This window comes from Corvus moneduloides, chromosome 15 (genome assembly GCF_009650955.1).
Source record: "Corvus moneduloides isolate bCorMon1 chromosome 15, bCorMon1.pri, whole genome shotgun sequence".
Classification (NCBI taxonomy): Eukaryota; Metazoa; Chordata; class Aves; order Passeriformes; family Corvidae; genus Corvus; species Corvus moneduloides.
The window spans coordinates 10066060-10073186 of record NC_045490.1 but is presented as its reverse complement, the minus strand read 5'-3'; positions in this window follow the sequence as shown (position 1 = coordinate 10073186).

The following is a 7127-nucleotide window of genomic DNA, read 5'->3' as shown; positions in this document are numbered from 1 at the left end:
CTAATTAGCAAAATCCACATCAGAAAGTGCAAGTTCCTGCTATCCTTCCTGTTTCATTATGAATACAAGATCAAGAGGTTAAAGACCAGCCTTTAAAAGGTGACCAACACCTAAACACCTTGGCAGTCTGGCCCCAAGCAGTTTGCGTGGGGCTGTGCAGTTCTGGGGTCAGAGCCAGGATCCTTTCAGACAGACACTTGCTGCAAATTCTGGGTTCGTTCTTACAGGCACAAACCTCCTGTAACCTCAGTAGCAGCCCCATTTGCTGATACACAGAGAGGTGACCTTAGCAGGTGGCAGAGCAGGGTCACAGAGTCTAAGGAAATGAGATTTGATCTTCTGAGCACACCTGAGAAGCCCAATCCATTTCTACTGATTGAACAGTGTGACTCAAAGCTCAGCCAGGGACAGAGGAGGGATTTAGAACAGGAAGGGCATGATCTTTTTAAGTATTTCTCCCAAGCTACTTCCACAAGATTGAGACACACGATACCGCAAAAGCCATGAAGAGCCCTTACGTACAATGAGAGAACGATTCCCATGAGAAGATCGTAGGCGTGGATACTGCCCAGCCCAGACACGTCTTCCAGGTCAAGCAGTGGGTGTCATTGCCTGTCCAGTAAAGGCATCCCATACTCATACCAGCCTTCAACTGTGTGTGTGTCAAGTCTGCCTATCCCATCAACTGACCTATGGAGAAAAGGTAAAGTCTTATCACCAGTACAGAGTGACACTTTTGGACCCTCCTCTCATACACAGAAGTGGCAGAGGGGAATTTGTGCAGCTGTTTCTGCAGACAGAAGCAGAAGGTTGGATTTAGCCAAGCAAGCACTTTGCTATGCCAAGAACATTTTCATGTGAAATTGGTCATGTTAGTTTGAACTCAAAGCACGGGATGGGTTATGTTGGTTTAGCAATGATCTCCTTGTCAGGTTACTTAGTATTCAGAATCTTGGACAGAAGAGCAAAGCTACACACTATTTCTTAAAGAAAAATGTAAAGTGTCATTTTATTTTGATGTTTCAATAATCTTTTTTCAAGAGAGATTATGCACTTGGAAACAAAAACCCTTCAGAATTGTTTTTATACTTTGCAATTTGCCATTTTGTGAGAGATTTTTGGCTCTATCACCCAGCAAAACAAATAAACTTCCTTGTGCATCTTGATTACCTTGCCAGAGCATGGGAGTTTCCATGGCCATTAGCATGGAATCAGCATCCCTTGGGAGGTTCTTCCGGAGATTCTGCGTTGTGGTGATTCCACATTCAGTGGCCACACGGGCAGTTTGATCCTCATCCATGTACTCATTAAAGCTTTTAGGTACAGCTGAACGCTGGATAAAGCAGAGGAGTGGAATTGCTATTGTTTTAGGTAATTTTGCTTATGAAAGATTATTTCACAGGTATCCTTAAAACTGGAATTTAGGTAGTTCTCAATAAGACCTCTATAAACCCCTGATTACTTGCTCTTTGCTGACTTTCTCACTGCCAGTAATTATTGTGGTTTACCCATCTCCCAGCAGAACCTTTCTTACTTTCCTAATTATAATTCCATTGTGGGCATCATCTAAGGACTCACAATCCAAAGAACTCAGGCCATTGCACTAAACAGATCCAACTCATCCCTAATGTAAGCCCATTGCAATGGAGTCAACAGCTACACCCAAAACCAAAGAACCAAAGCCTGTGAATAGCTCCTGGGCTTCTCCAGCCTGCCTTTCTCCCACTGGGATTGTTCTCTACCAAAATTCCCTGGGATTTTTAGCAATGTACTTTTCAACAAAGTAACCTGGGCTTTAAAGATCTTGTTTTAAGGGTACATCCTGATGTTTCAACTGCATTTGGCTTCTCCCCATCCCTAATTGCCACTCCTCATACTGCACTAATGAATGGTGGCATCCCCAGTGCTGAGTCCCACCACCATCACAAGCCATGACCACCTTAAGCATCTCTTGGCTAAGCTTGCCATATTTTGCTGGTTTAACCTTTCTTCTCCAACACCCCAAATATTTCTGCCCTTCTCACAAGTCTTAATTAGCTAAGGAAAAGCTCCAAACCCCAACGATGCCCAAACCTGAGCACAGCCACTGATGAGGAATATGTAACATCATGTGGTAGTGGGTAATACCATGAAAATGCCCATTTGTCTGGATAACTGAGATTCATTCCAAATTCATGCCTAACATGGTAACTAACACACCACCCTAATGCCAATTATTAGCTTCAAAGGCAGCAGCACAGACTAGTGCTGTAGACAGATAATATCAGACATCCCTATATTAAAGCAAACACAAATGATTTAATTTCATTTCAGATTCACCTGGAAAACTCTGGCTCTCCCATATTCTTGTGCTCGTCCCCCTTGGGAATGGCATCAGCTGTGTTCACCCATCCTGGTTCCATCCCAGATGTCGTTGCTGTCCGTTTGCAAACCTGGGCTGGTGGCACCACGCCTTCACCAGCAGTCAAGGCTGTCAATGCAACATGTTCTAATAGCAGTTCCTGACTGTATTAAGGTGAAAATAAGTCTCTTGGGGAAAAGTTAATGATTAATTTCAGAGATTAAAAACCCCAAACCAGTTACAGTGGGTTCTCATCTGATTTTGTATTAATAAAATGAGCATCAAAGAAGTTTAAAGTGATTTGGGCAGTAAAGTTGCAAGATATCTTCTGGTTCAATCCAATTTTAACAAGGCATTTTATTTTTCAGTTTAGGAGCATTTCAGTAGCTCTCAGAGAGTTTTAACTAGCTTGTTTCATGGAATAACATGTTGCAACACGTGCTGGGTGCCCTGTGGATGACAAGCAGTCTGTACTGACTAATCCACGTAGGTCCTGTTGGAGAAACCACTCAGGTCAGTGGGAATTGTCCGAACTGAAACCAGCTGTTTGTGCAAGCTTTTATATGGGCCTGGCTTATTTCAAGCTTTAACTCACATTTGCTCTACCTCCTGTCGGAGGACCTGATCTTCTCAACTACTTGTGTTTCTGGATCTTTATGTTCTGTGAACAAAATATCCAGGGGACCCGCTCCCATGGCCAGTGTACCATGATGAGTTACATAGGATGATGAGGAACCATGCTGGAGTCCTACACTCCAACAGGAAGGAGTATAGTGCAGTTAAAAGAGAATATCTGCATAATGCATATTTGCTTCTCATTGCCAAGAATAAATTCCATTAATATTTTTAGATGCCTTTTCCAAGGTTTCTGTGTTGTGTTCTTTACAAAATTACTTTCAACACAATCTTGTGCATCTGTTTTCATTCATTAAAGAGTTTGTTTCCTCATATGATAAAAACAAATCTGGCAGCTGACATCTGTGCAGAGCAATAGCAGTGCCAAGGCATCATCAAGGCTTTTGCAGTTCAAGGCTGGATCTAGACCTCACAAAATATTCCACAACCTTTTCTCCTCTTTCTCAGCTAAAATTTCATTGCAGCAGCTACAGCAGTGCCTTCAGCATCCAAAATCTGGGAAGACAGTGCAAATTCATGGGCAACTCCAATAGGATGCAGGCAGAGGGGTAATACCTCCATAAACTCATGCATCAGCTATTCAGCTCCCCCATGCGAAAGCACTGGTTGTAGGAAACCCTCATGCCATGGGGATGAAAGCAGTGCAGAGCTATTAAACATTACAAGGTTTATATATAAGTGCTGCAAAACCATGGAGTTTTGTTTATATTCTCTCCTGATGCATCCTGTAGAATTCTGTATGAGCCTTATTTGTGCAATGGTTATAAAGCCAGCAGAATCTTTATAGTCATATTAAATTCTACAAGTCCCTCCAATACTTGGATGTCAGAGGGACTCTCAGGGGTTGCAGTGATTGTTAGGAGTGGCCAAAGTCTCTGGATGCCTCTTCACGTGACATAAATCTTTAGCTCTAAGGGCTAACTTGGAGTGAAACTCACCATCAGAGTCAACACAAGGGCTACATTTCACTTAAATGCCCCTTAAACTGTGAAAAAAGGGTATTTCTTGTGACTTTGGCAAAGCAGCAAATTTCACTCTGATGAAAGTAAAACCCTCAGCTAAGGCACGTACAACGTATCACCTAGACCAGCCCATTGAATAACTGGGTAATGTTTCCCTTCTCCCAAATTGTGAATTGTTATTTCCATTGCTAATCTAATATCTTTCCATCAGTTACACAGCCACTCACCTTGGTTTTGTCCATATATTTTTGTTGGAGTTTTTAGAGGACCCTCAAAGAACTACTCGGTCTTATCCCTTGGACTCCTTCTAGAAGGGATGTATAGGGGGAATATTTTCATTATGGGGAGTTTCCTCCATTAAGACCCCATGAAATTCCAAGCCTAAATGTATAAAGCCACCACTGGGAATAGTCACCAAGAGAGCAAATTGTAATTCCATATTTCAGGATCAAAGCAAAATGCACATTTCCCAGTTGATCAAGTTGAACCTTATACCAGACACCGGAACCTAGAAATACCTGCTCCTGAAGAGGGAGCAGAAGCATATTGTGCAACACATACATTCAGTGGGAAACAACATGAATTTACAGTCCAGATACACCCACAAATTGCTCAGAAATAAGTCATTCACAGAATTGATTCAGGGGACGGTATGGAATAAGGAATACTCTGCAAATAACTGCTAGGACCTTAGTTAAGCACAGACGGGAGCCTTCTCCTACAGATAGAGAGGAAAGCACACCGTGGATCTGCCAGTCAGAGCATGCGTTTCCTGGCCATGGCACCTCACCACAGGGCATGCTGGACCCTGCTGGACCACACATGGCTGTGGCACAGCCTGCTCCTTCCTTGGAACAAGAGCAAACAGAGGAGGCAGCTGCCCATTTTCAGACAGGTTTCAGTGTGAGCACAGACATGCCCCAAGCCCTGCCTCAGCACAGGGTCAAGCACTGCAGGTCTTTGCCCGGTCTTGTAGTCACCTGGGTTGTGATCCTGTCCAGGACTGCTGCTGTCCAATCAGCCCACTACCTTTCCTCCCTGCTCCTTTTTAACCTCCCAGTGAATTGCTGGGAAGTCTTTAAAATACATCAACTCCACGCAGATTATTTTTAAGCAAACAATTGGCAAAAAAGTGGACTGCAGCTTAATTGGTAAGCCAGGATTTGGTCAGTATTAAATCCTCTCTCCAAGTGTTGGGAGATGATTTTTTTTTTTCTCCTTCATTTCACAAGTACTGTGGCAAGAAAGCTTTCTAAAATCATAGAATAGTTTGGTTTGGAAGGTACCTTTAAAGGTTATCTTTTTCAGCCCCCTGACATAGGCAGGGATACCTTCCAGGTTTCTCCAAGACCCATCCAGCCTGACCTTGTGGATCCACAGCTTCGCTGGGCAAGCTGTGCCAGGGCCTCACCACCCTCAAAAGGAAGAATTTCTTCCCACTATAACCCTGCCCTCTGTCAGTTTAAAGCCATTCCAGTTTGTCCTATCACTCCATGGCCTTGTTCCCATTCCCTCTCCAGCTCTCTTGTAGCCCCTTTAGGCACTGGATGGGGCTCTCAGGTCTCCCTGGAGCCTCTCTTCTCCAGGCTGAACAGACCCAGCTCTTGCAGTCTGGCCCCAGAGCAGAGCTGCTCAAGCCCTTGGAGCATCTTTGTGTCCTCCCTGATCTCACTCCAGCAGGTCCACATCCTTCTGATGTTGGGGGTCCCAAAGCTGAAAGCAGCATCGCAGCTGGGGTCTCAGGAGAACAGAGTGGAGAGGTAGAATCACCTCCCTCAACCTGCTGGTCAAACTTTTGATGCAGCCCAGGATACTGTTGGCTTTCCAGGCCGAAAAGGCATGTTGCCAAGTCATGCCCAGCATTTCATTCTCCAGAATATGACAAGAAAAAAAGTTTTGTCTGATTTTCCTTATTTTTGACTATTTGGAGATCAATGGGGAGAAAGAATTGTGGTTTTCCACTTTGGGATTTGGGGGTTTTTGTTGTTTTGGGTTTTTCCCCCTCAGTCCTGACTGATCTACAAAGCACCACTACACACACCATTTTCCATGATCTAAACTTGAAAGTCCTGTTTCTGCCAGTCCCAGAAAGCAGCCCCTTATAACACCCAGCTGAAAGCATGTCACAGCAAAATGCATCTCTTAACACATCTTTTGACAGAAGGGTTTGTTATGTGAACTCCAAAGCACATGAAAACATTTTGCCTTCACAGATCTCAGCAGGAGTTGCCTTATTTTTGTTTCACATCGTAAAATTCTGCCAATTATTTTTAAACAGAAAATGAGCCCAATTAGGAGAATGAGAAAGGAGGAACCCAAAGACTGACACACATGAGTTTGACCCACGCTGTCAGAACTTGCATTTAATGGTTGAGGTCCATCACCCATTTGTGCAAGTCCTGACCGAGCCCTTCATGCTCCAGCTCTCCCAGAGATGTACCCTGGCTCTGTGGTAGTAACAGCTCAGCTGAAACTGAGCCAAAGCCCCAAACTTCCTCTCACAAAAGATGCAAAAACAGATTCTACAGAACACCTGTGTAAAACATTATACCCCTTTTGCTTTGCTTTTCTTATGGAGCATGAAGGCAAAGTTTAAGTCTTCGTTTCTCTATAGATGAATTCAAAACGTACCAGTGCGAAGACTCACAAACTCAGAAGCAAGTATCAGAGTAGGAGTACAATTGCTCTTTTGGACAAAGCAGAAGGAGTTAGTGGATCTTTTCCTGTGCGCTAGACATGGTTTATTATGCTGGGTGCAAAGGATGGCTGCAGAGAGAGATCAAAGCCCAAACATTACACAGAGACATTAGCTGAAGGTTTATCACACCTGTCATGGGATGCAAAACCATGTTCCTGTGGTCATTGGAGACCTCATGACCTCTCAAAGTAGTTGACCACAGAATCCTGGTAAAATACCAATAGCCAATTACATTTTGGCTTTAAGCACCGACTGCTGTGTGAACCAACCAAGGGAATCTCTCGTGTTGGGTCCAGAGAGCCCCACCAAAGCTCACTGCACTTGGCTTTCAGTGAGGAACAGTGCAAAGGGCAGGGATCAGAACTGATTAGATTATTATCAGCTATTTAGGTATTTAAGGCAACCTGCAGGTAGATTTGGCCCTTCCAGGAACAAAGCTGAAATGGAACATGAACCCTCCTCGATTGCTGGGTGAGCATAAGCTCCCCTT